Here is an 8,492-nt window from a genome sequence, read left to right as displayed (position 1 = left end):
CTCAAAACATTGGTAAAAAAATTGTATTAGACTGTAATAAAGCATACATAATTTGTTCGGTAACTATTTAAAAAATAAGCACTCCATAAGTCAAAAATAAAAAAAGAACAAAATTATCTTATTGTCAAATAAAGTATGAAGGAGATAAAAAAGAAATATAAACAGATGTATCAGATAGGGTACAAATCCAACAATATCAAGTAATTAAACGATTACACTAAGTAAATCAAAAGAAAAGTTAAATAATATAAAACCTTCTTATATAAGAAACATACCTTAAATATAAAGATACAAGTAGGGTGAGAGTAAAAAGATGAAAAAGAAATACCAAGCAACATTACCCCAAAGAAAGTTGGTGTGACTATAAAATTGTCAGATAAACAATATTTGCAGACAAGAAGCTTTCCCAGAAACAAAGACATTTACAATAATAAATAGGTCAACAGACAAGAACAAAACACTTTCGAAACCTATATGTATCCAATAACACACTTTCAGAATGTGCAAAGCTTAATCACGACACATTATCAATTCACACCCTCTGGAACAGTGGTATTGGGAAAACAAAACAAAACAAAATATAAATACAGTGTGCTAGCAAGGATGGGGAGAAACTAGAATTCTCAAACACTGATACTGGAACACTTTGAAATCTTTTTGGCATTATCTTCTACAGATGAAGAGACACCTCCCTTATGACTTGACAATTCTACTTTTAGTTATATTTCCAGCCAGAATACACACAGTAGTCTCCCTAATCATCGGTTCCACTTCCCATGGTTTCAATCATCTGTGGTCAACAGTAGCCTAAAAAATATTAAATGGAAAATTCCAGAAATAAATAATTCATTAGTTTTAAACTGCACATCATTCTGAGTAGCATGATAAAATCTTATGCTGTCCTGCTCCATCTGCCCAGGACATGAATCATCCTTTTGTCCAGCATATCCATGCTGTATATACTACTTGCCTATTTGTCACTAAGCAGCCATCTCAGCTATTAGATTGACTGTGGTAGTATTGTAATGCTTGCATTCAAGTTACCCTTAGTTTACTTAGCAATAGCGCCAAAGCACAATAGTGATGCTGGTCATTTGGATATGCCAAAGCAAAGCAGTAAAGTGCTCCTTTAAGTGAAAAAGTGAAAGTTCTTGACTTGGAAAGAAAAAACATGTATTCTGAGAGAGATATAATCTATGGTAAGAACTAATCTTCTATTCCTGGGATGGTAAAGAAGGAAAAAAAAGTTCATACTAGTTTTGCTGTCACACTTCAAACTATAAAAAGTTATGGCATGGTGCTTGATAAGTGCTTAGTTAAGTTGAGAAAGGCATTAAATTTGTAGGCAGAAGCCATGGATGGAAACATGTTCTAACCGACAGAATGCAAGTTCAGTACATCTGTGGTTTCAGGCATCCACTAAGGTGTCTAGGAACATATCCCCTAAAGATAAGGAGGACTACTGTGTACATGTTCACCAAAGAATATACACAATATATTGTCTATGGTAGTACTATTAGTATTAGCCTACAATTAAAAGTAGAATAAACTGATTATGGTATTATTTTGGAAGAATACAAATGCCAAAGAAGGGGTTGGCAAACTTTTCTTGTGAACAGCCAGGTAGGAAATATGTTCAGATTTGTATACTATGGGATCTCTGTTACAATTCTCACCTCTGCTGTTGTAGTTTAAGGTCATGGATAACATGTATACAAATGAGTATATTCATACTGCAATAAAATTGTTTTTAAAAAATAGCTAGAATTTGCCTCTGCGACATAGTTTGTTGACTGCAGCTATACAGCAGTGAAAATGAAGCACATGCATGTCACAAACATTAACCAAAAGAAATCAGATACAAAAGAATAAATATCACTTTGAGAGGCTGAGGCAGGCAGAGCTCAAGGTCAGGAGATCGAGACCATCCTGGCTAACACAGTGAAACTCCATCTCTCCTAAAAATACAAAATAATTAGCCAGGCGTGGTGGTGGGTGCCTGTAGTCCCAGCTACTTGGGAGGCTAAGGCAGCAGAATTTGTGAACCTGGGAGGCAGAGCTTGCAGTGAGCCAAGATCGCACCACTGCACTCCAGCCTGGGCGATACTACAAGACTCTGTCTCAAAAAAAAAAAAAAAAGAATAAATATGATTCAATTTATAAAACATTCAAAAACAAACAAAATTTATATTTTGTGAGATATTAGAAGAGTAGAGAGTGTAGTGACTGAAAAGAGGCACCAGAGACATTTCTAGAGTGCTGATAATGTCATGTCTATGACCTGGATGCTGTTCACACATGGGTTCACTTTGTGAAAACTCAATGTGCTATATAATTTAGAATAAAAGTAGACTATTCTGAAATAAAAATTTTTAAAGGACCTAGAATAGCAGTACCAAACAATACATGGAAAGTATCTGTGACAAAATGAGATGACAAGATATCTTCATGAACCCCAATGTAAGAGGAAGAACAAACCACCAGTAGTAATAAGGTAAAATTGGTATCTGCATCTGTGGAGGAGAGCTCAGAGGAAAACAGGAGGCATCTAATAAACCTGATAACTTCAAAATAACAACAAAAAAAAATTCTCACTCAAAAATATCAGTGGGTCAATTTAAGAACAGCAACAGAAATTGGGAGAGGTTTTTTATTTTTGTTTGATGAAATGTACAAGATGAGTCTGGGACTCATCTATGTGGCCTATTAGAGCCACATAAAAAGATTTGCAAGACATAAAGACATGAAGAGTTTCCCACTGGCCAAAGTTGAGCTTATTTGGGTACCAATAGTAACTGAAATACAACAAATCACATCAAATATGTTCAAATCCATGAGTTCACAATGATCTAAAAAAAAGGAAAACTAACTGGTCACCTTTGGAGAATGTTAAAGAACAAAATATTATGCACACTAGAAAATAAAGGGATGAATGAACAATGCCATTAAGTAACAAAACAGATGAAGCGGGATGGGGAGGAGGAGGACAGACAAGAAAAGTGAATACTTTTGTAACTTCTATTTAACGTATCTTGGCATTGGATTTGCCACAGAGAGAGAGGGGGAAGGAAAGTAGGGATGGAGAGAATATGAATCAGATATTAAGTGCCTGCCAATGAAAGACACAATATGACTTCTGAAATAAAAAAACTGAACTTGATTAAGCCTCTAGATCCCAATTTAAAGGTACCAATTTAGAGAAGATACTGCAGATAACAATGGAACATGCTTATACCACAGCAGTTGTATCATCAAAATCTTATGGAAAAATTCTGCAAGAATACAAATACAAAAGCAGGGGTTGGCAAACATTGTTAAGTCAGAAGGGGAATAAATAAAATGAACATGTTCATTTACATTAAACTTTAATAAGAATACTTGTTTTAATCTTTGAAGTTACCATCAAATGAATAGGAAAAAAAAATCTCTAGTTAATAATGGTAGCAAAATTAAAAAACAACATAACTAAACCCAAAAGAGGATAAAAGGAAATAAAGAATATAGAACAGGTAGTGTAAATAGAAAACAGATTTATACCCAAATATATCAGTAGGAACATAAGAAAGGAACAGACTGACTACTACAATTAAAACACCATGATTTCCACACTGTATAAAAAAGTCAATCTATGCTATGAAAAATCCCTATTAAATAAACAAAAATGTTAAAAGTGTTAGTATGAAAGAAGATTTTCCTTGCAAAACACTAATCACATAAAGCTATTTTAGTGCCACTTTGGCAGTACATATACTAACACTGGAAGGATACAGGGAAGATTAGCATGGCCCCTGCACAAGGATGACACACAAATTTATGAAGCATTCCGTATTTTTCAGACAAGCAAGTGCTGAGGGTATTCATTACTACCAGACCTGCCTTACAAGAGCTCCTGGAGGAAGCACTAAATATGGAAAGGAAAGACAATTACCAGCTGTTACAAAAACACACTGAATGAAGTACACAGACCAGTGACTCTATAAAGGAACCACATAGTCTGCAAAATAAGCAGCTAATATCATGATGTCAGGATCAAATACACACATATAAACACTAAACTTAAATCTAAATGGGCTAAGTGCCCCAATTAAAACACAGATTGGCAAGCTGGATAAAGAACCAAGACTTGTTGGTATGCTGTCTTCAAGAGACCCAAGAGACAGGCAGTGACATACATAGGCTTAAAATAAAGGGGTGGAGAAAAATCTACAAAGCAAATGGAAAACAGAAATCAGGATTGCAATCCTAGTTTCAAACTAAACAGACTTTAAACCAATAAAGATAAAAAAAGACAAAGAAGGGCACTACATAATGGTAAAGGGGCCAATTCAACAAGAAGATCTACCTATCCTAAATACACATGCACCCAACACAGAAGCACCCAGATTTATAAAGCAAGTTCTTAGAGGCCTTCAAAGAGACTTAGATTCCCACACAATAATAGTAAGAGACTTTGACCCACTGACAATATTAGATCGAGACAGAAAATCTCAAAGATATTCTGGACCTGAACTCAGTTCTGGATCAAATGGACCTGATAGATATCTACAGAACTCTACACCCAAAAACAACAGAATATACATTCTTCTCATCACCACCTAGCACATACTCTAAAATTGATCACATAAACAGAAGTAAAACACTCATCAGCAAATGCAAAAGAACAGAAATCATAACAATCTCTCAGACCACAGCACAACCCATTCAAAAAGATACAATTACATAGAAATTGAACAAACTGCTCCTGAATGACTTTTGGGTAAACAATGAAATTAAAGTAGAAATCAAGAAGTTCTTTGAAACTAATGAGAACAAAGATGCAACATATCAGAATCACTGGGACACAGCTAAGGTAGCTGTGTTAATAGGTAAATTTATAGAACTAGATGCCCACATCAAAAAGTTTGAAAGATCTCAAATTTAAAAACAATGTAACATCACAACTAAAAGAAGTAGAGAACCGAGAACAAGCAATTCCCAAAGGCAGAAGACAAGAAATAACCAAAATCAGAGCTGAATTGAAGGTGATTGACATGGAAAACCACTCAAAAGATTAACAAATCCAGGAACTGGTTCTTTGAAAAATTAATAAAATAAATAGACTGCTAGCTAGACTAATAAAGAAGAGACATCAAATAAACATAATCCTAGAAACAACAAAGGGGATATTACCACTGACCCCGCAGAAATAAAAACAACCACAGACATTATGAACACCTCTATGCACATAAACTTGAAAATAAAGAATAGATAAATTCTTAGATACAAACACCCTTCCAAGACTGAACAGGAAGAAACTGAATCCCCGAACAGACCAATGACATGTTCTGAAACTGAAGAAGTAATAAATAGCCTACTAACAACAACAACAAAAACCTCAGGCCAGATGGATTCACAGCTTAATTCTACCAGATGTGCAAAGAAGAGATGGTACTATTCCTACTAAAACTATTCCACAAACTTGAGGATGAGGAACTACTCTCTAACTCATTTTATGAGGCCACAGCCTCATCCTGATATCAAAACCTGGAAGAGATACAAGAAAAAAAGAAAACTTCAGGCCAATGCTTGATGAACAACAAGGCAAAAATCCTCAACAAAATACTGGAAAACTGAATCCAGCAGCTCATCAAAAAGCTTAGCCACCACATTCAAGTAGACTTTATCCCTAAGGTGCAAGGTTGGTTCAACATTACACAAATCAAAAAATGTGATTCATCACATAGACAGGAGTAAAGATAAAAACCACATGATTATCTCAATAGATGCAGAAAAGGCTTTTGATAGAATTCAACATTTCTTCCTGTTAAAACTCTCAATAAACTAAGCATTGAAGGAACATACCTCAAAATAATAAGAGCCATATATGACAAACCGACAGTCAACATCATACTGAATGGGCAAAAGCTAGAAGCATTTCCCTTGAAAATAGCACAAGACAAGATGCCCTCTCTCTCACCAGTATTATTCGACATAGTACTGGAAATCCTGGACAGAGCAATCAGGCAAGAGAAAGAAATGCAAATAGAAGAGAGGAAGTCAAACCAACCCTGTTTGCAGATTATATGATATTATATTGAGAAAATCCCATAATCTCAGCCCAAACCTTCTTAAGTATAAAAATAACTTGAGCAAAATCTCAGGGGATACAAAATCAATGTTCAAAAATCACTAGCATTCCTATACACCAACAATAGTCAAGCAGAGGGCCAAGTCAGGGACATAATACCCCTTACAACTGCCACAAAAAGAATAAAATATCTAGGAATACAGCTAACCAGAGAGGTGAAAGATCTCTACAAGGAGAACTATAAAACACTGCTCAGCGAAATCAGAAAAGACACCAACAAATGGAAAAACATCCCATGCTCATGGACAGGAAAAATCAGTATCATTAAAATGGCCATACTGTCCAAAGCAATTTATAGATTCAATGCTATTCCTATTAAACTACTATTGACATTCTTCACAGAAATAGAAAAAAAAAGGTTTTTTTAAATTCATATTAAACCAGAAAGGAGCCTGAAGAGCCAAGGCAAACCTAAGCAAAAAGAACAAAGTCAGAGGCAACATGCTACACAACTTCAAACTATATTACAGGGCTACACTAAACAAAATAGCATGGTATTGGTACAAAAACAGACACATAGACCAATGGAACAGAACAGAGAACCCAGAAATAAGGCCACACACCTACAACTATCTGATTTTTGACACACCTGAGAAAAACAAGCAATGGGGAAGGGATTTGCTATTCAATAAATGGTGCTGGGACGACTGGCAAGCCAAATGTAGAAGGCTGAAAATGGATCACCTCCTTACACCATAAACAAAAAGTAACTCAAGAAGAATTAAAGACTTAAATGTAAAACTCAAAAATATAAAAATCCTGGAAGACAACCTAGGCAATACCATTCATAACATAGATACGGGCAAAGACTTTCATGATGAAGACACCAAAAGCAATTCCAACAAAAGCAAAAATTGACAAATTGTTCACTTATAAAAATTTCTATTTTACAATCACAGACAAGTTTTTTTTTTGAATAGCTAATATTTATTAACACTCCTCATGACAGTATCATTCTAAGCATGTTACATATACTAAAACCATAGTACTCTCAAGAAACCTATGAGAAAACTGTAGTAAGAAACTTGTACAGAAATTGATTCCACAACCTAAATGCCCATCAACGATAGGCTGGATTAAAAAAAAAAGTGGTATATATGCACCATGGAATAATACTATGCAGCCATAAAAAGGAAGGCGATCATGTCCTTTGCAGGAACGTGGGTGGAGCTGGAGGCCATTATCCTTGGCTAATGCAGGAACAGAAAAATCAAATACCACATGTTCTCACTTATTAAGTGGGAGCTAAATGATGAAAACACATGGGCACGTGGAGGGGAACAACACACACTGAGGACTGCTGGAGGGTGGGAGATGGGAGGAGGGAGAGCATCAGGAAGAATAACTAATGGGTACTAGGCTTAATACTTGGGTGATGGGATGATCGCAGCAAACCACCATGGCACACGTTTACCTATGTAACAAACCATCCTGCACTTGTACCCCTGAACTTAAAGGTGGGAACAAAAAAATATATACACACATATAATTGATTCCCAAGCCTTTAAAAAATAGCATTTACTACAGTATCTAGTATATAGTCACAATTCAATAAATTTTAGCTAAATTTATTAATCAACTTCAATAGCATTTACTACAGTATCTAGTATATAGTCACAATTCAATAAATTTTAGCTAAATTTATTAATCAACTTCAAAATATTAAAACATAAACCATAACAAACTCTCGCAAATTGCATGCCCTTCCCGATGTATTCTTCCATTATATTGTTTTGGCAAATCTCATCTCAAATTCTTACTCTTTCCCCAAGCTGAGCACTTAATGTTATCAAATTAATTTTCTCAAAACACTAATGAAACACTTTAACATCTCAGAGGCTCTCCATGTTTTAAAGGAAAGTCTCTGCTATATGTGCTTTGTTTGGTACACAAAGTGTTTTATATTTTTAGTTTGAATTAGTTGACAATAAATTATCTAAAAATCAGTAAAACCTGCCAACGCTGTGCCTCAAAGTATACACAGAAAACAATTAGAGCTGAGCAGTGGCCCTGCCCTCCAGAGATGTTATATTGTACTATACCATTTAAATAAGGAAATTGAGGGATCCCAGAACCAATCCCCCATGGATACCAAGAGACAACTGTACACATTCTCTATTAGCCACAGTACTCAGTATCTACCCAAACCTTGAATGCAACTGAAGTCAGGACTTTTTGATTTCAGGATAAAGTCTAAACTTCTCACCCTGGTTCTCCATGACTGGCTCAACGAAAACACTGTGTGGATGTTCCTCACAATGTCCACAATGAGTTTTATTTAAAGAAACATGCATTTCTAGACAGGGAGGCTGATAGGATTAAGTCACACACACTCTTAATTCTGCTTAAGGTACCAGAGCCTGGG

General features: G+C 35.3%; 1 protein-coding gene and 1 non-coding gene across 4 annotated transcripts in view; one reads left to right on the top strand and one right to left on the bottom strand.

Annotated features, from left to right (window-relative positions):
- LOC105495016 (spermatogenesis associated 6) overlaps nucleotides 1-8,492 on the bottom strand; it is a 170,283-nt gene that overhangs the window by 39,252 nt on the left and 122,539 nt on the right. The gene's annotated exons all lie outside the window — the stretch shown is intronic.
- On the top strand, nucleotides 3,728-3,833 carry LOC112429078 (U6 spliceosomal RNA). The gene has a single exon (XR_003021208.2). It is a non-coding gene; the product is annotated as a U6 spliceosomal RNA (small nuclear RNA).

Source organism: Macaca nemestrina, chromosome 1, assembly GCF_043159975.1.
Source record: "Macaca nemestrina isolate mMacNem1 chromosome 1, mMacNem.hap1, whole genome shotgun sequence".
NCBI lineage: Eukaryota > Metazoa > Chordata > Mammalia > Primates > Cercopithecidae > Macaca > Macaca nemestrina.
Note: the sequence above shows the minus strand (reverse complement) of the source record. Positions and strands in the feature narration are given on the sequence as shown.